Below are 25,937 nucleotides of genomic sequence, written 5' to 3' on the forward strand. Positions count from 1 at the left end.
CTCCTCCTTCCAATCCCTGGTAACCTCTCTTCTCCTTTCATGTCTATGAATTTGCCTCTTCTAGAAACTTCATGTAAGTGGGATAATACAATATTTGTCCTTTTTGTCTGGCTTATTTCATTTAGCATAATGTTTTCAAGGACTTTCCACGCTGTAGCATGTATCAGAATTTTATCTCTATTTAAGGCTGAAAAATATTCCATTGTATGGATATATCACATTTTGTTTATCCACTCATCCATTGATGGGCACTTAGGTTGTTTCCACCTTTTGGCCTGATTGAGGCCGAGAGTTCTAGGATAGCTTGGGAGAGGCAGGGAGTCCTAGCACAGGTCTGGGGGTGGCAGGGAGCTCTGAACTTGCCTGGAAGGCAGCAAGGGCTTTTATTAGGCTCAAACTCAGAGCTAAGGTAAGAGGTGGGAGAAGTGCAGGCCACCCAAGCTCACAGACTGGTAGGTCCTCCTTGTACCTGCCATGTGGGGACACCTCATAAATATCCTTTTATTGGTGAGGGGACCATGTGTGAGCAGGACTGTGGAGGCCTGCACTCTGAACTTTAGGTTAGCACAGAGGTTATGGGAGACTCTGCTGAGAAGCTCTGAGAGCTCAGAGGCCCTAAATGTGGGTCAGCCAGGAGCTGAGTCAGTACAGAGCACGATGTACTGGCGACCAGCTGAGCCAGAGCTGCTCCAAGCAGCCCAGCACCTAAATCAAGTCTGCTGCAGCACTTCCGTGGGTCAGGGGCCTTCAATCAGAGCAGAGCAATGGACAGCACAGAGCAGAGCCCCTGCCTGCCCGGTTAATGCGACAAGACCTGGGAGCCAGAAGCAGCAGGGACAGACACACCCAGATCAGCCACCTGCCTTTGAACTTGGGAAAACGGGAGGCAGATTCCTACAGTCAGAAAAGCGTCTGATGGTGGGATAGTGAGGGCTGGTGACTGGCCACGCTGACCTCTTCCTGGTACTTTCACCACCAGTGTTCGGAGCTTCAATGAGCCCTGGGGGTCGGGACCTGAGCTGCAGTGATGAAAAATAAACCACGACCACAGTGTGATTGCAAGGGCATCTCCTACTCTGGGGGCTGGCAGAGGGACCCGAGAGGCTGTTGCTCTTGCTAGGGCCTTAAGGTTGAGTTCTGCGCGCTGTGCTGGCCTGTGCCCTCACCCAGGACACCCAACAGCTGTTCAGGGAGCTGTCAGTGACCACTGTCCCCAGGGGCCGCACAGATATATGCTATCCAGCCTCCCGTGACCCGAAGAGGTTCCTCCCCCTCCCTCCTCCGACCCCTCACCTGGCAGGGTTCCCTCACCTGGCAGCGTTCCTCCCCTAAGGCGTTCAGAGATGAGCATCGCATCGTGAGGAGGGGCCTGGCCAGGTGCACGTTGACAGGAACTTCGGGCTGCCTTCCGAGGAGGAGCCAGGAGACGGGTCAGCCAGAGGCCTCAAAAGGCTGCCGCCAGGCAGGCGAGGAAGGCCCGGCAGCGGCATCCGCGGAATGTTCTCTAATCCGCCTCCCGCCCCAGCTAGGGCGGCCACGGGTGAGGCCCCCTCCCCTCTGCTGCTCCAGCTCCACTGCCTCTCAACGAAGACTGTCCCAGCTCCTCTGAGACCAGGGAGAGGCCCCAACCCTCACACCCATCACTAGGGGATAATGTGTAGACACAGGTGGAAATGGATGTGAACCCACTTAACATACAGAAGTATGTCCCATGTAACCAGCACATCCTTTCACAGATGTTAACTATCTCAATAACCCCCTAGTAAAAATCACAGTTTTCCAGTCTTACAGATAATGCCACATTCTTGCACTCTCAACATGTATTCCTGTGGGATGGATTTTCTTTTAAATGCAATTGCTGGTTGGAAGGTCAGCATATTTAAAAGTTGGTGGGCACTGTCAAATTCCCCTGAAAAGACTGTACTAGCTTAAACTCCCACCAATACACTGCCAAGGAGTTTCCTAGGAGAATCTGGGCTGCTTGACAGAATTTACCAGCAGTGCACACAGTTGCCCATCTCCACAGCCAGCTGAGTATTGCATATTATTGTATTTTCACGTTATTATTCTTAAAATCTTTGCCACTCTAGCTCAAGTTAACACTCTGGTTTACACCTGCTTTGGGATTGCCTGCCATCTAAGAGTGATTTTATGTTTTCAAATGAATGAAAAAAAAAAGTAAAATATATCATGACGTGAAAATTATATGAAATTCAAATTTCAGTGTGCATGAATAAGGTCTTATTGAAACCTAGTCATGCTCAATCATTTATGGGTCATCCTGGCTGCTTTTCTGAGACAATCACAGAGGTAAGGGATGTGACTGTAGGGCCCAGGCCTCTGGCCCTTCAGAGAAAACGTTTGCTGACCCCTGACACAGCTCATGGAAACCATGGGAATTCACTGTTGTTTGTGAGTGTGGGTCCCCATGTAAAGGCTGCTCCTGCCATCCCCCATGTCCCCTACTGCAGCTCCTCACTGTCCTTCCCACAGGCCTGCTTTTCCATCCTTCATGTCTTCTCTTTCCCTTCCCACTAACTGTTCCCCACAGGCCTATTCCTCCCCACCATCCCAAGTCCCCTCCTGCATCCTTCATGTCTCCTTCTGTGCTCCTGGGGCTGTCCTCCCACAGACCTGCTCCTTCTACCCTCATGTCCCCCTCTGTACCTCCGACTGTCCCCCACAGGCCTACTCCTTCCATCCTCCATGTTCCCTCCTGCCCCACCCACGTGTCCTCCATAGACCTGCTCCTTCCACCCCAGGCTGTCCACTACTAGTACTTCCCACCCCTGAGATATGGCTCCTCCTCTGTTCATGTTGACCCAGGAGTCCACTGTGGCCCCACAGACCCTCCTGACTGCACTTCCCACTTCATGGGCCTGTTTCTGCAGAGCCACGCTGGCCTCCAGCTGGCATGGATGATGCCCCTGGGTGGGAGGACTCAGGCTATCCCTGGGAACCTGCCCTTGTGGGGGCTTTCTGCTGGGCAACCTCTCCCAGGATCAATTCTGAGGATTCCCCGCCCCACATGTCGGGCCTCATGGGCCTTAGTCAGGGTCAGTGGGGTGGATGAGCTGCAAGATGGGCTCAGACCAGGCTGCCTCTGATCCCCTGGAGTCACTATCTGAGGCCAGCATAGCAGGAAAATAGCAGGAAGAATACTGGGCTCCTGCCCGGGGACCAGCCCACCCACACCTTGGTTCATGCCCTCAGTGTTCTCTACCCACTCTTCGCCCCCATGAACTCCATGCCAGACAGACCCAGGACATACCTAGGAGGCCAGGAAGGAGAGACCTGGCCCTGCAATAGGTCCTGAGTGACTGCGAGTGGCATGGGGTCCTGGGTCCAGGCATCAGCCCCAGGTGTGGTCATCATTTATCCTCAGGCCTGACATAGGTCTGATCCATGTCCCTCTGCTCAGAGCCTAGACCCAGGGGCTGGGCCAAGTAGCTCCCACCTGCCTCCTGCCTGGGAGCCTCTGCCAGGCCTAAACCAGGCCATGGGCATCCTCACTCTACCTCTCACCCCACTGCAGTTCCCCACCCCTGTCCCTAGCCCTTTCCAGGAGGGCTCAGCCAAACTGGAAGCCCCAATGAGCTGTAACTCCAGTGCCATCCAGCCTCTGACCCCTGTGGCCCTCCAGACACTTGTATGAACACATCATAACACTCAGCTCCAGCCAGCCACCTGGGAAGCCCATAGAATCATGAGAAATGAGACATATCTGTTGTCCTAAGCCATCAAGTTTAGGAATGGTCTGTTATGCAGCAAAAACCAACTGATACATAGTTAGTAAGAGGTAGTAAGAGCTGAATTTGAGGATGTCTAGGGCTGAAGATCATGTGGTGGGGTAAGATCAGGCAGCTGGGATAAGCCTGGATTCTCCTACTGCCAGTGGCAGGCTGCTGGGGTTACATTCCCCACACCATGGCTATTACCCTTCCCAGAAATAACCCTAAGCTGACGGACCTGTGAATTATTCCCAATGTACAAAGCCTGTGTGCCCCCAAGACCTGGTGTGGGAAGAAACGCTCCTCACTCCTGAGTGCCCTAACCTGAGGGGAAGCTGTGAGGGTACTAAAGGGAAGCAAAGCAAACAAGAGCAAGCCAGAACATGCAAGTCTCACCTTGGGGAGCATGGAAACCAGACAGGCAGGTTCTGGTCAAGGAGGGCTGGGTGGGAGGCACACAGACCAGGAGCCGGGCCAACCCTGTTGGGGAGCTTTGCCTGGGCCTGAGGACAGTCCCCCTGGGCAGTGACCTCAAGGAGAAGCCATCTGGAGGACTGGCTCAAGGATCGCCAGCTGCAGTCTGTGTGGAGAAGCCCTGGACATGGGTCTATTGTGACCCACCTCCCTGGGCCTCAGTTTCCCCAGCTGCAAAAGAAGGGTTATACCAAGTCTTCCCTGGGAGATGACTTGAGCAGGGAGTACGTGGCCTGTGCTCCTTCCAGACACAGCTTCCCCCTCCCACAGCTGGTTCCCATTAGAACAGGGCTCAGATCCCACTGGTTAAGTGAACTTGTCAAGCAAATGAGGAAACCTGATCCTTCTCTCATTCCACATTCCAGCCTTGAGAGCAGGCGGAGCAGCATGCTCCTGTCTCCTCAACCCTGCCCTCCTGGACCTTTATTCTCAACCCGCTACAGAGGGCAGGCAGGGACTCCCAGGAAGAGGAGCCCTGGATGTGGCCCATTCCAACAAGAGAGCTATTTGGAGAGCCCCCTTCTCGTGGCCTAGCTTCTGGGGCCACTGGCTTTTGGCTTGAGTCCTGTTGACCTAAAATAAATAGACTGCCAGCTATTTCTCCAGCGAATATGGGTTTATTCGGGATCAGCAGAGAACTGAAATTCAGGGTCAGCCACCATGGCGAGCCATGTTCAAGCTCTTGCACAGCAAGGAAAGGAGAACTCTTTTATAGAGGGGAAAAGAAAGTTGGGAGGGCTACAGTAAACAAGGAGTCTATGGCTTTTCATTGGCTGAGTCCTTGCCAGAAAAAAAGAGGAGTCTTTCTTCTTCCCGTTGGGCTGTGTTATTGACACAGGGAGTGAGAGCTCCCCTTTCTAGTGTCCCAACTCTATTAAATTGAGGTTTCTGTTTATTAGTTTTTTACATTTCTCCCTTTTTGATCTCTGAAAGCATTGCAGATCAAGAGTCAGGTTTTCCGGTTTCAGCAGCTTTTTTTCTCTCAGAGCCAAGAAGGACCTTTCCTGGGTGTAGTGTCCTATGTCAGAGGGTAAGTACACAGATTGGAAACCTATTGAGGTTACATTTGTGTAACAAGGAGGGGTAGGAGGGAGAACTCTCAGGCACTTTTTATCTAAAGTCCATATGTTATCAAGATCATATCAAGGCTTGGTCTGGATATCTTAGGAACGTTGTCTCATCAGATGTCATCTGCTTTAATTCTAGGAAATCTTTGCTTTCAGGTCACCGGATGATGTGCAGGTCCAGTCAGAGTTTGGTGCTTTCTTTAGGTGTGTCATGTGAATCCAAAGGATTATTCCCTGGAGATTGGTGGCACAACAGTTGGTTAGAAGTATTTGATGGACACTTTTTAGTGAGGTTGAAGAGAGTCTTTCTGGAGGTATCTTTTCCAATAGACAAAGTATCCAGGTTTCAAGGTATGATGCTTAAGGTCTTCATTTCTTGAGAGTGCACTGTGAAAAGATTGTCTTACCAAAACATGGTAATTTTAAATAGAAGCAATTAGATCTCTGCAATATTGGAGTATCTCTCCTTTTATCAGTAGTGGGTAAAAAGAGACAGGAGGTAAGTACATTGGGCATCCTCTGACTATCTCAGTGGGTGAGAGTTCATGAGTTCTGAAATGCTTTTGGTCAAGATATTTGGAGAGTCTCTATGAATTTTGCCAATTGAGTGTTAATAGTGCCATTAGTGCGTTCGACTAACCAGAGTATTGAGGGTGGTAAGTGCAGTAAAAGAGTCGTAAAACCAGCCAACCTGTAGAGACGTGTTGAAGTACCTGACCAATAAAATGGGTTCCTTGATCATTATGAATTCAAGAGGAATTCTGCAGATAGGGATAATTTTTTCCAAAAGGGCTTTAGCCGCAAAAGAGGGAGTAGCCTGTCTGCAAGGGAAAGCTTCAGTCCAGTGTGAAAACATGCATACCATGACTAAAACATATTTATATCCACTAGACAGAGAAAGTTGTATGAAATCCATTTGCCAGAACTCAAATGGTCCATTAGGCAGTTTAAAATGTCCAGGAGCAGTACAAGTATGCCTCCTTGGGTTGTGATTTGGACCAGCAGGGCAAGTGAGGTAGGAACTTTTTGTAGCCTTGTTAATGTTTCCCCATCAATATTGATTCATGAAGGCTATCTTTTTTCAGTAGACCACTGGATTAAGGCATGTACAGTGGTGAAGAGTGGGAATTTTAGAGTCTCCAGTAGGACTGGGCTGTTATTTGGTCTGAACCAAATTATTTGGTCTGAACCAGAGCTTTCTCTTTTTATGGAACCAACAATTCTTGGATTTCCGATCTTATTTTTCCTTTTCTGAGGCCAGTTGTTGGGCTTCTCTAGCCAGTTTTTCTAAGTTATCCTTTGGGGGAAATATTCCTTTGGACCACGACAGAGGTTTGGCTGCTGTTGGTTCCTTTAAGGGCAGAATTCCTTGCAGAAAGGTCAGCAAGGTGATTTCCCTTAGCTTCCAGAAAGTCAAGTATAGGATGCCCCAGAATCTTAATAGTAGCTAAAGCATCAGGTAAAATATCGTATCCAGTAATTCCTGAGCATAGGGGTCATCTTAAACTTTATTTCTGCTGGAAGTAAGGAAGACACATTGCTTACACCATATCCTAAAATTGTGGGCTATCTGAAAGCATATTTACTATCAACATAAATATTGTCGGTTTTGTCCTTGGCTAAAGGGTAAGCCTATGTAAGAATGTATCGGGCTGAGGTAGCCACAGGTAAAGATGTTGCCTCAGCAACATCAAAAGTGGTTGCAATAGCATTCCCAGCACAGTATTTACCATTGTTACCTTTTATTTATTTTCTTATAAAAAGCTGCTACATTTTAATCCTGAATTATGTGATTATCCCTAGAAAGGTCAAAGAAAAATACATAAATATGATGACTATCTGGATTATAATATGGTGCTATTACTTCTAAGGTGATATTAAACCTCATTTTTTAAAATTTATTTTTCAATTAATTTTTATTGGTGTATAGTTGTTTTACAATATTGTGTTAGTTTCTGCTGTACAGCAAAGTGAATCAGCTATACATAAACATATATCCCCTCTTTTCTGAATTTCCTTCAATCTCACTCCAGGACATATACCAGGAGAAAACCATAATTCAAAAAGATACATGTACCCCAATGTTCATTGCAGCACTATTTACAATAGCCAGGACATGGAAGCAACCTAAATGTCCAGAGGAATGGATAAAGAAGATGTGGTACATACATACAATGGTATATTACTCAGCCATAAAAAGGAAAGAAATTGTGCCATTTGCAGAGATGCGGATGGACCTAGAGACTGTCATACAGAGTGAAGTAAATCAGAAAGAGAAAAGCAAATATCGTATAATATTGCTTATATGTGGAATCTAGAAAAATGGTACAGGTGAACTTATTTGCAAAGCAGAAATAGAGACACAGATGTAGAAAACAAACATATGTATACCAAGGGGAGAAGGGGGGGTGAATTGGGAGATTGGGATTGGCATATATACACGACTATGTATAAAATAGATAACTAATGAGAACCTACTGTATAGCACAGGGAACTCTACTCAATGCTCTGTGGTGACCATTGTTACCTTTTAAATAAGAACCATCAGTGAACCATGAGACTCAGCATTATGCAGAGAGCTTCATCACAAGGAGTCAGGAGGTGGTCCATCAGCATCAAGCAGTTGAAGAAGAGCAACAGGGTTAAAGTTACCACAATGCAAAAGCATTGCATGAGGAACAGTTAACAAAAGGACTTCACAGGAGGTGAGGCAGCTGGCTGAGAAATATTGGGTGGGATGAAAATTCAGGAAAGCTTCTACTGTACGAGGTACAAAAATAGTTAAAGAAGATCCCACAGTGATTTTCTCGGTGACCTTCACCAAAAAGACAGTGGCAGTAATGGCCTTAAGGCAAAGTGGGTTATCCACATGCCACATGGCCCAGCTTCTGGTTATAATACTCTGTGGGTTGATGGTGGTTCCCTTGTTTTTGGGTGAGTACCCCAAGGGCATTCCCTTTCTTTTCACATACAAAAAAGAAAAATGGAATCTGATAATTATGATGCCCAAGGGCAGGTGGGTTCATCACACTCTCCTTTAAGGCCTTAAAAGTTATATTATTCAGTTCTTCCCATAAAATTGGGTTGGGTTGTTATTCTTTATTAAAAAAAATACAGAGATTTGGCCATAAGAGATAAATTTAGAATCCAATTTCACCAATAACTGACTAACCTAAGAAAACCTTGCAGTTGGCACTTATTCTTGGGTTTTGGGAAACTTAGGTCACAATGAAGCATATCTGGATCTAGATATAACCCTTGTTCTGATATCAGATGCCCTAAATATCAAACCTGGGTTTGGTCAAACTGCAGTTTTTCTTTAGTGACCTTATATCCCTTTAAGGCTAAAAGTTTTAGCAAGTGGAAGGTGCCTTCCTGTGAGGAGGCTTGAGAAGAGGAGCAAAGAAGCAAATAATCCACATACTGCAACAGAGTAGACCCTCTAGGGAACCTAATGTCATCCATATCAGCCTTCAGGATTTGTGAAACTCCCAGCAAAACCCTGAGGCAATACTGTCCAGGTGAATTGTTTTTCTTCCCAAGTGAGGGCAAAAGGTATCGGCTAGCTCTATCAACTGGAGTCTGAAGAATGCACCGCACAAATCAATTCTGGTGGGAATGGATGTTAGTACAAGGGTTAGGAACAACAGGGTGTCGAGGGATAACAATGTTGCTTATTGCTTGGGGGTCCTGGACAAACCTCCACCCTTGGCCCTTAGGTTTTATCACTGATAAAATGGGAATGCTACAGGGGCTAGTACAAGGGATAATAAGATCTTGAACTTTGTAATCTTCTATTATGGGCTTTGTGCCTTAAAGGGCTTCTTTACTTATATTACTATATATATCCATTTTGGGAAGAGGCTTTGAAGGATATATTTGAACCTTGATGAGAGGTACATGTGAATTTTGCCAAAATCAGTTGGAGATTTTGCCCCAAGGAGGATGGTAGCTAATTCAATATGGACAAATTATCAGTGTTTCCAGAATCAGCTCTGCTACCAGAGACAGAGCAACTAAAAGGTGTCAAAAGGTCATTTAATTCACCTGATTGGTTACTCTGATGACTATTGTCAAATTCTAGAATTATTTACTCTTTTTTGGAGAAAATTCCAGCATAATACTTCTTTAAGAAATCTTGGCCTAATAAATGGATAGGGGCAGAGGAACTAAAGAGAAAAGGGCGTGGATCTCTCAGAGGGCCTAAGAAAAAGGGAATAGGTTCAGAAACAGGAACCTGTGGAGGTTCGTTAGAGATCCCCACTATTTAAACGTTTTGGTAGACAGAGTGTGTCTCTCTTGTCAGTTAGTACCGGAAGAGACCCATCCCTAATCTGGAGAAGTGTTTCTCCAAGCTGATGAAGAGGGAATATTGGGAAGAGCCTCTGTTGTTCCTTCGAGCCTCATCATTGAGAACTGGACGGACATTGGAAAAGTTGGTCAAAGGGCTGCAGGTGCCTAAAGCACTTAAATTTGTAACAATCTCTTTTCCAATATCATTGCTTTGCAATAACAGCAGAAACAAGAAGAGTTTTGGTTTCCCTTAGGGGCCCTCATTTGCTGGAGTTGAAGATTAAGCATTTTAGCAGTCTTCCTTTTAGGTGACTCATTTAGAAAGTTTGTTTGCCAGATTAACTAAATGTGGAGTAGACACAGTTTCCCATTCCATCCTGGTCCTTTTTACTAGAAAGGTAAGGCCCTGACTCAGTCCATTAATAAACATAAAGTTAAAAGCTACCTTGGTGGAATCAATATCTGAAGGAAGACCAGAATTTTCTTTAAAAATAATCTGAAGTGAATTATAATAGTCATGAACATGTTCTTCAGATTTTTGTGTGCAAGTCTGACTTTTGTCCCAATCAACAAGCTTTTGAAAAGCCCGAGGAATTGTCCAATGAAGTTGCGTAGTGATTGCCTGAACCTAATCATATAATAAGTTAGCAGGCTGATCTCCTGGTTGTAATAGTAGAGACCTTTCAAGGTTTTCCCAGTTATCGGTTTTCATCCAATGCTGGGCCTGGCCTTCAGTGACAAGCATATGAACTAGCTGACATAAGTCAGAGAAACCAGGTTGATAAGTTTGAATGACTGTATTAAATTCCTCAGAAAATATCTGAGGATCTTTGATTATTTTGGGAAATTCCTTGACTATGACTCACAGTTCAGCTTTAGTGTAGGGCATATAAGAAATTAAGGACTTAGCCTCTGGATCCTTAGAAGACTTAATTTTAAAGGAACAGATTCTAACAAATTCAGAGAAAAGGGGAGTGGAGAGAGTTTCAGAGAAAAGGGAAATTTGGTGACAGAAATAAGATAGGAGAATTGAGAGTATAGCCTCAAAATACCAATCAAAATAGGCATTCCATTCAGTTTGGGAAATTTTAGAGCTATGGTAGTCCAATTTGGTTTTAAGAAAATTAAGTTTGGGGATTTCAAATTTTCCCATAATGGTCATTAATGTTCTAAATTGCCTTTGGTTAGGTTGGTCCATTTAGTTAGAATTGTGCATGAGGAAGGACTGTGGTTTTTAAACATAAAATCAGCCAAAGTCCCTGTGTTGGGGGGTAACCTCAAAATATTTAGGTAACTAGGATCCTGTTTATCAGGGTTTCTTCTCTAGAGTGGAAGAGTAATTTTCAAATGGCCTAAACAGCTTACAGCTCAAACAGTTTACAGTTCAAACAGTTTAAAGAGCTCAGATAGCTCTGGAGGCTTGCAACTCAAACAGCCTGCAGGCCTAATACCAGCCAGTTCTAAGGAAACAGCTTGGTCCTGGAGGAGCCAGGCCGAAGGCTCAGCCCAGTTCCCATAGGACAACCCCCATTTCGAAGGAATGGGCCAAAGGCTGAACTGTCACAGCTCCAATAAACCAGCCTCCCCCTCACCCCCTACCCCATTCCCAAAGGAATGGGTTGAAGACTAGCCACTTCCAGGAGAAACAGCCCCTGTTCCAAAGGGAATTTGCTGAAGGCTAACACAGAATGTCAAATGAGTACTCACATACAGAACAAGGCCTTAACCAGAAAGGATGAAACTTTAAATTGATCCCAAGTAAAACCTGGAGAGCTGCAAAATGCAAAGAGAACATGAGCTCAGATCCAGGAGAAAGATGTACCTTCAAACCCCAGGGTCAACAAGAAAAGCAGTGAATGACAGTGGGGTCCCACACCTGTTTGCTTACTAGCTCTGGAGCCTTCTCTGACCCCCATATGGGCTACCAAATTGTTGACCTAAAACAGACTGCCAGTTATTTCTCCAGCAAAAATGTGAAATAACTGGAGACTGCCAGTTATTACTCCAGCAGAGAATTGCATTTTGGGGTCTGCAACCATGGCGAGCCACTGGCAAGTCCCTGTGTGGCTAGGGTAGGAGAACACTTTTATAGAGGGGAAAAGGAAGTTGGGTGGGCTACAGTAAACAAAGAGTCTATGACCTTTCATTGGCTGAGTCCTTGCCAGGAAAGAAGAGGAGTTGCAGGGTGTGAGTGCTCCCCCTTCTGGTCTCCTGACTCCATTTGATTGGGGTTTCTGTTCTTTTTTTTTTTTTTTTTTTTTTTTTTACAGCCCTGAGGAAGGCTGGGCTGCTTGCCCCACTTCCAGGACCAAACACCACCCTGTCCTCTGATGTGAGAGAGATCCCCTTACCCTGCGAGGGCTTACCCAGTGAGAAGGAAGGAAAGAAGCTGCCCCAGGACCCCAGAAGCCCACCCTGCTTGTGCCTGTGGAGTCATAACTCTGAGCACTGCACATGTTGTGCTGTGGCCCCACATCTCCACCTGCCCCAGCCTGTCTTCTTTCTCCATTCTGTCCGCCTGGCCTGTGTCTGCCCCCAGCCAGGCCAAGCCATGGGGCATCATCCCCTGTCCAGGAGACCCAACCTGGAAAGACCAGGGTCCAGTGTCCTTGCTTGCTGCAGAGCTCCCTGCCCCACCTGCCTGGAGGTTGCTACGTCTTCCCCACACCACTGCGGGGGCTCCTTGGCATTGTACAGATGAAGGTTAAAGGGACGGGGAAGGACTGACCCCAGGGAAGCTGGTCCTCAGGACATGCCATGCATGCACAGCAGGGATTGTGGCCTTGCTGTGCACATGTGTGGAGCTGTGTGTGGGTGCCATGTGTGGGTACAGGTGTTGTGTCCTGTGCACTTTTCTTGGGGGCACCATGAAGGGGCCATTGGTGCCCCTGGTTCTTAGCCCCCAGCCTGGCACTGGTGACAGGGGAGATTCACACTGGCATGTCCCTCCAGAGAGCAGAGGCCTCAGCCACTGTCCCTGAGGCCCACGAGGGAAGCTGCCATGAGTCTTCATTCTCTAGAACAGGAAATGAAGCTTGCCCCTGGCCAAACACGCTGCCTCTCTTCTCAGACCTGGTCTTATTCCCAACCCTGTGGCCTCTTGGTGGGGACTGCTGGGAGAAGGGCAGGTGGGGCAGGGGGCACTGAGCTCCTGTTCTAGCCTGGGCCTCATGCCCAGTGTCCACTTCTCCTTATGCCCCACCTGCCCTGGGGCACGTTCCCCTAGACCTTCTTGACCCCAGGGGCCTCCTGGGGTTGCACTGTGTCTCACTGAGGAGAAAGCTAGAGACGGTTCTAGGTCCTGGGACCCTTTGCCTTCAGGTACCAGGGCTCTCACAACTGTAGGGGAGGCCCTGAGGCAGCACAGATGGGGTGGCTGGTGGCCCTGGGAGATCCTGGTCAGGGGGCTCAGGGCCCTGGGGACAAGTGCCAGCCAGGCTGTGCCGGAGGAGTGGTCCAAACCTTAGCTGAGACCAACAGGGACTCAGGAGGTGGGACTGACCCTGCTCCACAGTCTGGGAGCCAGCCAGGACCCATCCTTGAGTGGGACCCTTCAGGCCCATGTCCAACCCGGCCATGGGGTTCTGTGATTCCAGATTACCTGGAATCTGGCAGGAAAGGTTCTCTTGCTCCCAAGTCCTGAGACCTCTTGACTCTCAACTGAGGATCACCACTTCCCTTGGGTACCCACCTATCTGTCCATTTCACCTGTGCTCTGGGCTTGTCCCTCTTACTGTTTGGACCATAGCTCTCAGCCTCCATCTGACCCTGGTCCTCACCACCTGGGTTCTAGGAGCCTGTCTGCACCAATCTATAGCAATTCTGCTCCACACCCTAGGAGGCCTCACTGATGCTGCAGGATGTCCACCTGGAGGGTGTTGCTGGAGCCCCTGCCCTTTATCAACCATCTAGGGCATTGGTCCATACTGGGCACACAAACAGGTACTCTGGAATGCACACATGCACACACATACTCGTACATATGCACTATGGACACACACACACATTTGTACTCACACGGGCAAACATACAAATGAACACTTGCATATTCACACACATGCACTTGTGGGTGTGCTTGCACAACACACTCACACACTTGTATTCACACATGCACTCACACTAGTACACTTGCATGCACGAGCACACTGGCATACATGCAGTCACGTGCACACAATATACACGTACACTCATGAGCATTTTCACACATGCATTCACGTACATGAACACATTGCACACACTCTGGCATGCTTGCACACATGCAATCACATGTATACATTACACCCACACCCATGCAGTCACACACACAAACATTTGCATGTATGCACACTTGTATGTATATGCACACATTTGCACATGCACAGGTACACTTGCACACATGTGATGACACTCATAAGAACTCATAAGGATTCAGGTTCACATGTGCTCTGGTCACACCAGCAGTGCCCACCTTAACCCATACAAGCCATCCTCTTTTCTTCTCTGGACTTTGAGTTTCAGTTGCCCCCCACACCCTCCCTGTCCCCTCTATCTGTTCAGCTTGTGGTCCGCCCTCAGGGTCCAGTTCCTACAGGCTTCCACTCTGCAATGCCAGGTATCTCAGATGGTTATCTATAACCCTATACCTGAGCAGTGGTTATGTGTCCCCACATGCCTCTTGAGGGCAGGACTGTTCCAGGAACATAACCCCACCCAGGAAATTCCTGCCTAGTTTAATCAGCAGTGACTCACCCTGGCTGCAGTCTTCCCAGGGGCTCTGAAGGCTCAGGCCCAAGCAGGGGTAGAAAAGATGGGCTCAGCCCCTCACGGCACTAGGTCACTGTCTACTACAGGGTGGGCAGCCAGTCCAGGGTCAGACCATGGACGTGGTCGAGCTGGGAGCTGAGCCCATGGGTGTGGGTGTCAGAACTGGGCCTTTACATGTACATATACAGGCTCACCAACAAGTCCTGAATTCCCAGATCTGGGGCTTCCCCATAGCCCTAGGGTTTTGATGGGGCCACACTCCCGACCAGGATGGCTCATGGATGAGGGGTGCTGGACCTCTGTTCTGAGACTTGAACATGGAGCAGGGACCCAGGCCCAGCCCCGCTCAGGAAAGGGCCAACTGCATGGAGGTGGAAGGAGGGGAGGAGGGTGAGAATTGGGCGAGAAGGACCCACTGCCCTCCTCATTAGTGGGGCACTACCCAGGATGGACACAGGTAACAGTGGTAGAGAAGGGCCAGCACAGATACCCACAGGCCAGAGCTGGAGTAGACTTAGTGTGAAGCATGTCTAACCCCCCTTCAGGCAGGGACAGTAAATCAGAGGTAAAGCTGGGAAGAGGCTCAGGACCCAGGTATCCAGGAAGAAGGTGAGTCCTGGTGAAGCTGAGGGAACAGTGGTGGTTCAAATGCAAGGCAGCTTGTTGCACAGGGATAGACATAGGACCAATGGGATGGAGCTGGGATTACAGGGACACATCAAGCATCTATGGCCAGTGGATTTCACCAGGAGTACAAAGACCATTTGGGGAAAAAAAGAATCTCATCAACAAATGATGCTGGGACAGTTGGATAGCCACACACAAAAGATGGAGTTGGACCCCTACCTCAAATTGACCCCCCACCTCAATTAATCAAAATGGGTCCTAGATGTAAAACTATAAAACTCATAGAAGAAAACACAGGGACAAATCATGATCTGGGATTTGGCAATGAATTCTTAGATATGACACTACAAGCAATAAAAGAAAAATAGACTTCATCAAAATTTAAAACTTTTGTGTATCAGAGGACATTATTAATAAAGTGAAAGACAATGTACAGGAGAAAAATTCTTCAAATCATATATCTGAAAAGAGTTTAGTATACAGAATATATCAGGAATTCTTTCAACTCACCAATAAAAGGACAAACAACCCAGTTAAAATGGGCAAAGGACTAATAGACATTTTAAAGATGATATACAAATGGTCAGCAAACACAGGATAAAATGTTCCTTATTATCAGTCATTAAGGTCATGCAAATTAACTACAAACAACAAAACAACAAAATACTACTTTACACATGCTGAGATACAAGAAAAAGGGTGTGTGTGGGGGGAATAACAACTGTCAGCAAGGATGTGTAGAAATTGGAATCTGTGTACACTGCTGGTGAGAATGTAAAGTGGTACATCCACTGTGGAAAAAGAAGGATGGTTTCTCACAAAGTTAAATATAGAAAATTACCATATGACCCAGCAACTTCACTCCTAGGTAACGGAGGCCCTAGGACTGAAAACAGGGACTCGAGCAAATACATGTACACCCATGTTCACAGCAGCACTATTCACAATAGCCAAAAAATGAAAACAGCCCAATATCCACCAATGGATCATTCAGCCATAAAAAGGAATGATGTACTGACACATGCCACAACATGGATGAATCTCGAGAATACTGTGCTAAGTTAAAGAAGCCAGACACAAAAGGCCACATTTTATTTGATTCCATTTATATGAAATGTCCAGAGCAGGCAAATTCACAGAGACAGAAAGCAAGTTGGTGGTTGCTAGGGGCCGGGGGAAAGGAATGGGGAGAAACTGTTTAGTGGCATTTTATTTGGGGGTAACAAAATGTTCTGGAACTAGATAAAGATGGTGGCTTCACAACATTGTGAATGCACCAAATACCACTGAACTTAAAATGGTTACTTAGGGGGTTTCCCTGGTGGTGCAGTGGTTGGGAGTCCTCCTGCCAATGCAGGGGACATGGGTTCATGCCCCGGTCCGGGAGGATCCCACATGCCACGGAGCAGCTGGGCCCGTGAGCCATGGCCGCTGAGCCTGCGCGTCCGGAGTCTGTGCTCCGCAGCGGGAGAGGCCGCAGCAGTGAGAGGCCCACGTACCGCAAAAAAAAAAAAAAAAAAAAAAAAAAAGGTTCCTTGCATGTTATGCAAATTTCACCTCAATAAAATGTATAAGGGCAGGTGGGGTAGTTGGGGGTGACCAGGACAGGGTGCACAGAGAGCGAGTGCAGTAGGACAGGGGCAGAGACTCTGTCCTGTAGGGATGAGGGAACCACCAGTGGTCTTCTCAGAGACTGTTGACAGCCCGCTCAGTGTGGACTGGGGAGTCCCAGGAAGGGTGGGACCTCCCCCATAGCACCTCAGCCTCAGCAACACCTCTGCACCCCAGGCCCCTGTGCTGACTCAAGACAGGCAAGGAGCAGGAGAGTCAGACAGGGCCAAGCCACACCTGCCTAGGATAGATGGCCATGGGGGGTCAGCAAACCTACCTGTAGCGTTGGCTTCCCCCGGTGAACACCAGATTGCTGCCTGAGGGTGGGGTCCAGGACTTGGAAGCCCCTGGCCCATGTACCCAGCATCATAGCCCACCCTGGGCCTGCAGGGAGCCATTTCCCACCCCAGGCAGGCCAGCTGGTCCATACAAGTTCAGTGATGCCTGTCTTAGTGTCTCTGGGCCACCCCTCAGGGAAAGCTCAGAGGTGTCCACACTGAGGCTCCCTCCCCTCCCAGGGCCCTGGCCACCCTGCGGCCTTCTCAGCAGTCTCCCTTGGCCCCTCTACTGCACCCCCAGGCCCTGGGCCACACCCTCCAGACCCTACCACAGGTGGGTCCTCTAGCCTACTCTACCCTAACCCCAGTCATGGAGCCCATCGCCAGGGCACACTGCCATGATGGGTGACCACTCCCTGGCTGTGTGGGTCATGTGGAACAAGGAGTACTTCTGTCGGACTTTTTTCAGGGGAGGGGTCTTAGTAACTGGGTACTACAGCTTCTGGAGAAAGGGGTTCACATGCCACAGGCTTCATAGTCATTAGGCTACAAATGCAGATCTCTGGGCTCCCTACGGTTCTGGTCCTGGCCTGTTGTGGGGCTCAGGAATCTGTATTTGTACCTTGAAACCCAGGTGAGGCAGGGAGGGATCAGAGCCCTACAGACCCTGAAGGAGCGAGCCTCAGGTGCTGGAGGGTGTCACCCCTTCCCCTGCCCAACTCAGCTGCATCCCTGAAGCCCCTTCCCTCGATGACCCAGCAACTCCACTGCTGTGCTGGGTGCTACAGCTGAGGCTCCTCCTTCAACTGGCTCTTTGAGGGGAGGACACCCAGAAAACCAACCCGACCCTCAAGAAGCCCACACTCTGGATGCTAAGACAGGCTAACTCCAGAGAAGGAAGCAGAGATCCCAGCCACTCCTGTTCTTTTTTTTTTTTAAGGAATTCCTTAATTTTATTTATTTATTTATTTATTTACTTACTTACTTACTTATTTATTTATGGCTGTGTTGGCTCTTCGTTTCTGTGCAAGGGCTTTCTCTAGTTGCAGCAAGTGGGGGCCACTCTTCGTCGCGGTGCGCGGGCCTCTCACTGTCGCGGCCTCTCTTGTTGCGGAGCACAGGCTCCAGACACGCAGGCTCAGTAGTTGTGGCTCACAGGCTTAGTTGCTCTGCTGCATATGGGATCTTCCCAGACCAGGGCTCGAACCCGTGTCCCCTGCATTGGCAGGCAGATTCTCAACCACTGCACCAGCAGGGAAGCCCCACTCCTGTTGTTGAGTACCTCACCATTCAGGACTTCCCCAAACTTTCAAGAGACAATGCAGGGCCAGAGGGAGCAGCACTGGGCGAGACCCTGGGCAGCAGCCCACCTCTTTTAGCCCTTCTGAGGGATGAAGCTCTGGGGTCCAGGGGGCCAGGAGGCTATGTGGAGGAACAGCCTGTGCTGAGCTCTGAGAGAAGGAACTATCCCGGTAAGCTGGAGTCTTGGCCAAGCTTGTGCAGCAGGAGAGGGCAGGAGCAGGGTGCCGGGAACCGCTGGCAGAGAGAGGTAAAGCCCCTGCCTGGGAAGGGTCTCTGGGGAGTTGGGGCAGGGCCAGGAGGGGACTGATGAGCTTAGCGTCCTTGGGATGGGGAGCCCAGGCAAGAGTGGGGCAGGGCCTGGGTGGGACATGGTGGCCAAGCTGGGGCTCAAATCCCACTTGGCCTGAGGATCAGATGCTGGGGGTACCTGGGAGATCCCAGCTCCTACCCGCCCAGGGCAAGTTGGGGCCTCTCTCCTGCCTGTACAGCTCTCTTTCATGCATCACCCTCTCATTCATTTAGGAGGTCCATCCCTACTCAGAGAGTGCAGCCAGCGTGGGATATAAGGACCCCTCCAAGGGCCATCGGGGGCAGGTTAAAGGAGGTGATGTGTATGTCAGTCCCAGCCAACCCAGGGGTTGCCTAAGCACAAGGAAAACCCTGACTGCAGAGCCCAGGCCTGATTGCCCAGGAGAGAGCATATACCTGTGGGCCTAAGACACCAGAAATTCAAGGCTGGGATTGGCTGTGGGCCTTTGGCCCTCCTGTGAGTCATCTTGGTGGCCCCACTGGTCCTGGCCCATCCCAGGGGACAAGAGGGCGGTTCCACCCTTCCTGGAAGCGGCAGGCCAGTCTAGTTCCAGTGATGCCATGAGGATTTTCTAAATGCTGTTTCCGGTCCATCACATGGGTCGGAGGCAGCCTTGAGGGACAGGCCAGGAGCTGGTCCCTCCCCTCTCTCCTCCAGACCGCAGCCCAGGCATGCCACCCCTACCGCCCTGCCCCACAGAGCCACTGAGCGCCTCTCCAGCGTCTGGGGACCCGACTCTAGATCCTGCCAAGAGGAACTGGGATTCAGAGCTGCTTCCTGGACCCTGGGCCTGGCCTCCCCTGCTGTCTCAGACTAGGGAAGTTCCAGCATGTCCTCCTGAGCCAAGACCCCTCTGCCACCCCCTGCAAACCCCGTTACATCCCAGCAGTTCGTCAACAATCCATGGGCATCCAGGGCGGCACGGTTTGTGAGTCAGAGCACCCCTTGGTCAGCACCCAGAGTGCCCCTCTGGTCAGGAGACCCCAGGTCTCCCTTTCCTCACTGCAAAAAACCTGTGAGTGTGCACGGAGCTCCTACTCACTGTGGCCCTCTCTACAGTGGTGAGCCCACCCTGTATCCCATTGCTCAGTCCCCTCCCAGGACATCACAGATAGAATTCATAGGTGGTCCCCTCCAAGCACCTCACAGGTAGATGTTAAGTATCAGTGAGTGGCGGGGACAGGAGCCTGTCTGGAGGGGGAGATTCCTGGCTGGTGGCTGGGGGGCAAGCACAGGGAAGCATCTGGAGTCTCTTGGAGGAGCAGTAAGTGGAGAGGACTGTGGGGATGTGGGGAGGGCGTCTGTTTTAAGATGGTCTTAGAGCGTGAGTGTAAACTGATGAGATGATCTAGGACGGGTTGGTAAACTATGGCCCCTGGGCCAAGTCTGGCTGCCACCTGTTTTATAAGTGAAGTGTTATTGGAACAGCCACACCCCTTTGTTTCTGTATTGTCACTGGCTGCTTCTACTCTACAATGGCAGAGTTAAGTACCTAGTTGTAACAGAGACCATAATCAGCTAGATTAAAGCCACCAGGTACCACTGGGGAGGATGGGAAAGATTTACACAATGTGCTCCTGTCCTCATTAAAGGAAACTGCATGGTTGATGAGGCTTGGACAGAAACAACCAAGTATGACAGCTGAGCACCCTTCAAACTGGCCCCTGGGGGGCTATAGCTATGACTCAACTCCAGCATGCTGTTGCTCAGAGAGTGAAGTACACATGTGCAGGCCTTGGACCTTCTCCTCCCTTGAGGCCTCTGTCTCACTACCTGCTCCACATCACCCAGGCTGCCAATGAGGCCCGATGTGCACCTGAGATGGAACCTCCAACTCATCAATAATTTTGGATAAAGTCTCAGGTCTTATGGGTCTTACACCATAGCTGTTGGGTGGGGACAGATAAGGATTTAAACAAACAGGAGATCTTCAGACAGTATGAGTGCTACAAAGACTCTGGCAGGATCCTGATCATGCACCTGCCCCATGAGGATCCTGTTCACTTGGTGGGGTTTTACCTGAGTTTCTGCTTCTCTTCCACTCTAGCTTTCCCAGGCTGCCAGATAGCATCTATCAGTTGAGAATTTGCACTTGTTGTGTTCTGAGCTCCTGCCTGTGGTTTCTATTCCCATCATGTGAGTGCAGAGTCTAGTCTGACCAGAAAAACAAGCTCATTTCAAGGGCCCGAAGATGGTTTTTCAGAGACACTGGTCTCTGCCATTTCTCGATCCACCAGCTTTCCGAATAAATTCGTATTCCTTGCTTCAAAAAATAAATAAATAAATAAAGGGCCCAAGAAGCAGCAGGCCCTTACTGACCAGGTGGCCATGCTGGAAAGGCCTGGAGAGGGAAGGAAATGCCTGGGACCACATGGCCGTACAGCTGGGACAGGTCTCTTGGCTGCCATTCATTCCTCTGAACAAAAAGGACAGAGATGGTGACACAGGGGTCGTCCAAACATGAGCCCCCCCCCCACCCCTCCTTAAAATATCTTCTCTGACTCCAAACCATATTTGGGCCCAAGAGAACAGCCCACAATGCTCCAGCAATGGCCTTTGTAAATGCCAAAGCCACAGCATTCATCTGGGGCATGAGAGATGCCAGACACAGGCTGTGGGAGCAGAACACACACACAGAGGCCTCAGGAGGGAATTCCGTTCTGTCACCAAGAGGCACCGACCTGTGTGGGGCATTGCCTGGCGCTGGTCACAAATGTGGCTCAGAGGGGTTCCTGATGGACGGTTCTGTGCTTCACATGATGACACCATCAAAAGATGCCAGAAGAGGTGGCTGGACATGCAGCTTCTCACCTGGGAAATGCAGGATAATCACACATGCCCCAGCCCAGGCACATGGTGAGTGATGTAGGAGAGCTAGCTGTCACTGCATTAGTATCGTTATGCTTTCTGTTAGCTTTTATTCCTACCTCCCTCTGAAGTCACCATCCTTTTCCCAAATTTTCTCTCTTGTAACTAATCTAGTTTCTGAGATATTTTATGCATCCTTTAGAAGCTACTCTAAAAACTTTTGGAACAAGGTATATTGAGTATATGCTGTGTGTGTGCCTGTCTGCATTGTGCCTGCACGTTTCCATGTGTCTGTGTGTCTGCGTGTTTCTGTGTGGGACTGCAGGTCTCCTCATGTCTGTGTGTCTCCATGAGCATCATGTGCCTGACTCTGTCTGCACATATGTGTCTGTGTGTGTGTATGCCTCTGTGTGTGCACACACAGGCACATATGAATAAATAACTGCATAATTACCTCTGAGTTGGTGGGGGATGAAGTCCCAGAACAGCTCTCCCACATTGGTTTTAGTGGATTAGCACATGCTCCAGGAGCCCATGTGATGGAAGGCTTGCTTCCATGGAGTGGCCACCAAAGGTGATGGAGACACAACCTCCTCCTTCTGGGCCCAGTTCCATGGGAAGGAAGTTTGTGTGAGAAAATCTTGAATGTATAGAAACATTGCATAACATTACAAATGTACCTGACATCATAGGAAGACATGAAACTTGACAGCAGCTCGTGGTTGGCATTGCTCCTCAGGCATGTGTGGCCAGAAAGTTCTTCTGATGGCCCTTGGAGCATGGGCTTCCAGAGTCAAACACTCTAGCTGTGTCTGCAAGTCAGAGTTTTACCTGAAAATAACCTCCTTTTCCTTATGTTGATTAAAAAGTAACTAGGGAAGAAAATTTTTCCAGCATAAATTTCCCCTCTTCTTTCCTCTCACAAAGAATATCTGCTAAAATAGTTTTGAGAATATCACCACAAGGTATACTAAAAAGCAAACATCAGTTCTGGAGGGGAGGTGTACAGGCTCCCACCCTGCAGGGCACCTGGTGAGAATGTGTCTGCACAGTTACTACTGCAAACAGTTCTTCAGGACCAGTTATTATCATAGGAATTAATGTTTAATGGTCAATCCATAAATAAGATGAGAATTGCAATTGAAGGACAATCCCAGAGAGGAGATCATGGATTTAAAGCTTGATTTCAAATCAGTCTAATGATATACTTACTACTATGTGTTTAAACTGTGACTTTTACCATGGTAGTCAAGGAAGAGGCTGTTTTATGGTCTCTGCTACAATTTATTTTGTTGGTTTTACAGGAAATTTAATGTTTTGTTTTTAAGTTTGCATTGCAATATCAAGACACTGATCCAGAAGCTCCAGGGAAGGCAAACTTGTGTTGCAAAGCTCCACACAGCTGCTTGCATTTTTAATTATAAATTAGAAAAGTTAGTAAGAAGCACCCAGAACTTGCAAGGACCCTGGAGCCATCCCTAATCTATGCAGACATTTAGTTCCAATGTTTGTGGGTCACGGAAGAACCAGGAGGGTTCCAGAACTGCAGCATGCAGTTAGTACCTTAAAGAAGGACCCCAGACAGCTCTGCATAGGAGGTGGTGTGTGGGAAAAAACTATTTCTGCCGTGAACTCTTCAGCTTGCCCACATTCATCCAGAGATATGACAAAAGTAGGTATTTACATGCCCGTTTGGCCTTGGTCTAGCCTCCCGAGGTGACTCCACCCAGTATCCTGGTTTGTTTCCTCCTCCACAAGCCAGAGTTTCCTAAGCTTTTTTCCAGTTTTAAGCATTCCATATACATGTTTTTATTTTAAGCCAGCATGATCCTTTCTGAGAGAAAGTAAACACAAACCATTAATTAGTTGACCCTCATTATTTGCAGATTCCGTATTTGTGAATTTTTCTACTTTTTAATTTTGATTTCCTTAAACTCTTTGAAACTCATTTGGCCTCTTTCAGTGAAGACCTGAAAATACAGGACTAGAGTTGGGGAGGAACGCCTGACCTCCTGGGCAGGATGGTTTGGCCCAGAGGGTAGACTCAGAGGTTGTCTGCCCTATGCTCCTTCTCAGGGTAAGACTTTGGCTCTCACCACAGCGGGGCCCTGGGCTGCCTAGGGGATGGTTCACTCTTCTTCTGCAGAGCCTCAGCTTCCCTTCCCTTCGTCAGGGGGTGGGGATTAAACCAGGAGCCTCTCTTCCTCCTCAACCCTCCTCAGCTGCCTCTCCTTGAGCTCTGTGCAGTATCGTTCCTGAGCCAGGCTTAGGAGGGGAGGATGGACAGCAGCCTCCCTTTCCTCAGTGGAAAGTTGGCCCAAAGTCTTCCTCTGGCTGTAACAAGGCGCTGCGTACACTGCAGTGGGGAGTGGGACCAACAGCAACTGGGGAGGAACTGACAGCACTCGGGGAGGATGGGGTCCAAGAGATGAGGCCATGAGGGTCCCACTGCCCCTTGGAGTGAGGAGCTGGGTGTGGGCCCACCCCCGGGCGTCACCATCCCTGTCTGGAGCCTGGGCCTAGGTGAGCTGGTGTAGCTGTCTCATGCACATTTCCTTCTCCCATCCTTGGCTCTCAGCTGGCCAGGAGCCAAAGCCGGGCCAGCTAGGAGTGGCACCCCTCCCTGGGGGGCAGGAGGGTGGGGTGATACCAGGGAAGATGGTGATACCGTTCTCTGCTGGTCTGCAGAGAACTTGGGGTGCCACAACTCCTGTCCTTCCAAGAGAAATTCTATGTCTGACCCAGCTTCCTCAGCTCTTCCCAGAGTCCAGAGCTCGACCCAAGTTTCCCTGGGTGGTGCATTAAGAACAGGGCCCCCGGTGTCCGGTGGGGTGCTGGGCTGCTCAAAGCCAGCAGCAGATGGGCCGAAGGGAGCCCCGTGGCTGTGCACATCCTGCGCCCTTCCCAGCTAGTCCTCCTTGGAGTGCTCTGGTGAGCGTGTGGTCCCTCTCCCATGGAGGGAGGAAGCAGTGGAGGTGGAGATGGGAGAGCACAGGAAACTAGTGTAGTACGCCCCGACAAAGGATGTGTGTGCCTTGCTTATTTGAGAAACACAGGCGGGAGGTTTTAGCGCTGTGAAGCCACTTTGGCTAATGAATTTCTTTACCGCTGTGCCTTTTCAGAGGGACCATGTGGACCCTGCATTCACTAGGGTTCCTCAGGTCCCAGGACAGGGAAGTGACATCCTAATGTTCATGCCAAAGTCCCACGTCCTGGGAAACTCCTCCCTGGGGTGTGAAAGGTCCAGGGTCTGTGACTGAAGCAGAAGACTGGGAGAAGAGTAAAAAGTTCGTATGGTGGCCCCAAAACTTGAGGAAAGCAGTACTGTTTGGTGTCCACTGGATAGGGCACAGATTGCTGGTCTTCCATAGTTACTGGGCGCTGTGACCTGTGACTCACACTGGTGGGCCACTCAGATGGAGTGCTGTAGTCCAAGGACTGCTGTGCTCTGTGCTGAGGTGGTACTCATTAACTGTTGCATGGGGAGCGCACAGACTACGAAGAAGAGAATGATGATGACCAGTGCCAGTACAACCTGGCTGTCACCAATAGGAAGGCTTCAACGTCAGACGGAAGGACCACACACCTGGATGGGAAGCCAGAGCCCACACAGAGCACATGTATCACACGCTGGACCTGGAGTGGGCAAGGAGCAAGGGCTGACCACACACGTGGAGACCAAACTCAAGTCCCTCTGAGACGACACCACTTCTGCCCCAGACACAGGTTTCCATCTCCCTAAGGGACACCAATGTGCAGCTGACAGTAGTAGCTGCTAAGTGCCTTGGGCACGCCACCCAAACGAGCACCATTCCCTCACCCGCCCTCACACTTCCTAATTCAGATGTTGCGACTAATGTACTGTGGGTGGTAGAGGGGAAAGTCTGGAGCAGACAGCCTCAGATCCACCCTTGCCCAGGGCTGCACAGCTTCTCTGGGCGCCACTGCCTGATGACGGAACAGAACATGGCTGACCTCGGCTATTAGGAGGCAGAACTCCTTGTCCTGCCACAGGGCACCCCGGTCCAGGCTCCCAACCCACCCAGACCCTCTCACACACCCATGCACACACACTCACACCCCAACCCCTTCACGTGCACATAGGTCCCACACCCAAATCCATGTACATACTCATGCACACATTGATTCACATCCACACTCACACAGATCCTAAAACCACATGCGCACACACTGACACCCCCCCCAAAGCCTTGCACACCCACATATACGCACACCCATGCACATACACAGTCATGCACACCAAAACCCACAAACATACCCACGCACACACACCTCTAAATCCACCCACATACCCTCCATCACACACACCTGACCCCACACCCAATGCACACACACACACACACTCACGTACGTACACCATTGTCCCATGATGTGTCCTCACCCAGGCTCAGGAACACTGACAGCAAGAGTACCAAGGGAGCCTGGTGGGCTACAGGTCAGAACACTCTCTCCCACTGGCTCCTCTGCCCTAGAGCCAGGCTATCCCTCTCTCTTCCACCCCACAAGGCTGTTCCTGCTGCACCCTTAGACACCCCAGGCATGCATCCCCTGACCAAACCCAGCTCTGGAATCGGGAGGGAGAGAGGCCGGCCCTGGGCAGGGCTCCGGGTTAGTATCCTGTGCAAATCCTGGTGACCAAGGCCTGAGGAGCTGAAGGTTAGGGACTGAGGAG

General features: G+C 49.5%; 1 protein-coding gene across 6 annotated transcripts in view; it reads right to left on the minus strand.

Moving 5' to 3' along the window:
* Window positions 1–5,612: 5,612 nt before the first annotated feature.
* SNAP47 (synaptosome associated protein 47) overlaps window positions 5,613–25,937 on the minus strand; it is a 103,171-nt gene continuing 82,846 nt past the window's right edge. For 5 of the 6 annotated variants that reach the window (XR_009531525.1, XR_009531524.1, XR_009531523.1 and 2 more), the window contains one exon: window positions 22,522–24,880. The gene's annotated coding sequence lies outside the window, so the exon portion shown is untranslated. Of the gene's footprint in view, window positions 5,660–22,521; window positions 24,881–25,937 lie in introns of those variants that run through there. The other variant, XR_009531521.1, reaches the window with a different exon arrangement.

This window comes from Mesoplodon densirostris, chromosome 3, assembly GCF_025265405.1.
Source record: "Mesoplodon densirostris isolate mMesDen1 chromosome 3, mMesDen1 primary haplotype, whole genome shotgun sequence".
In the NCBI taxonomy this organism is placed as follows: Eukaryota; Metazoa; Chordata; class Mammalia; order Artiodactyla; family Ziphiidae; genus Mesoplodon; species Mesoplodon densirostris.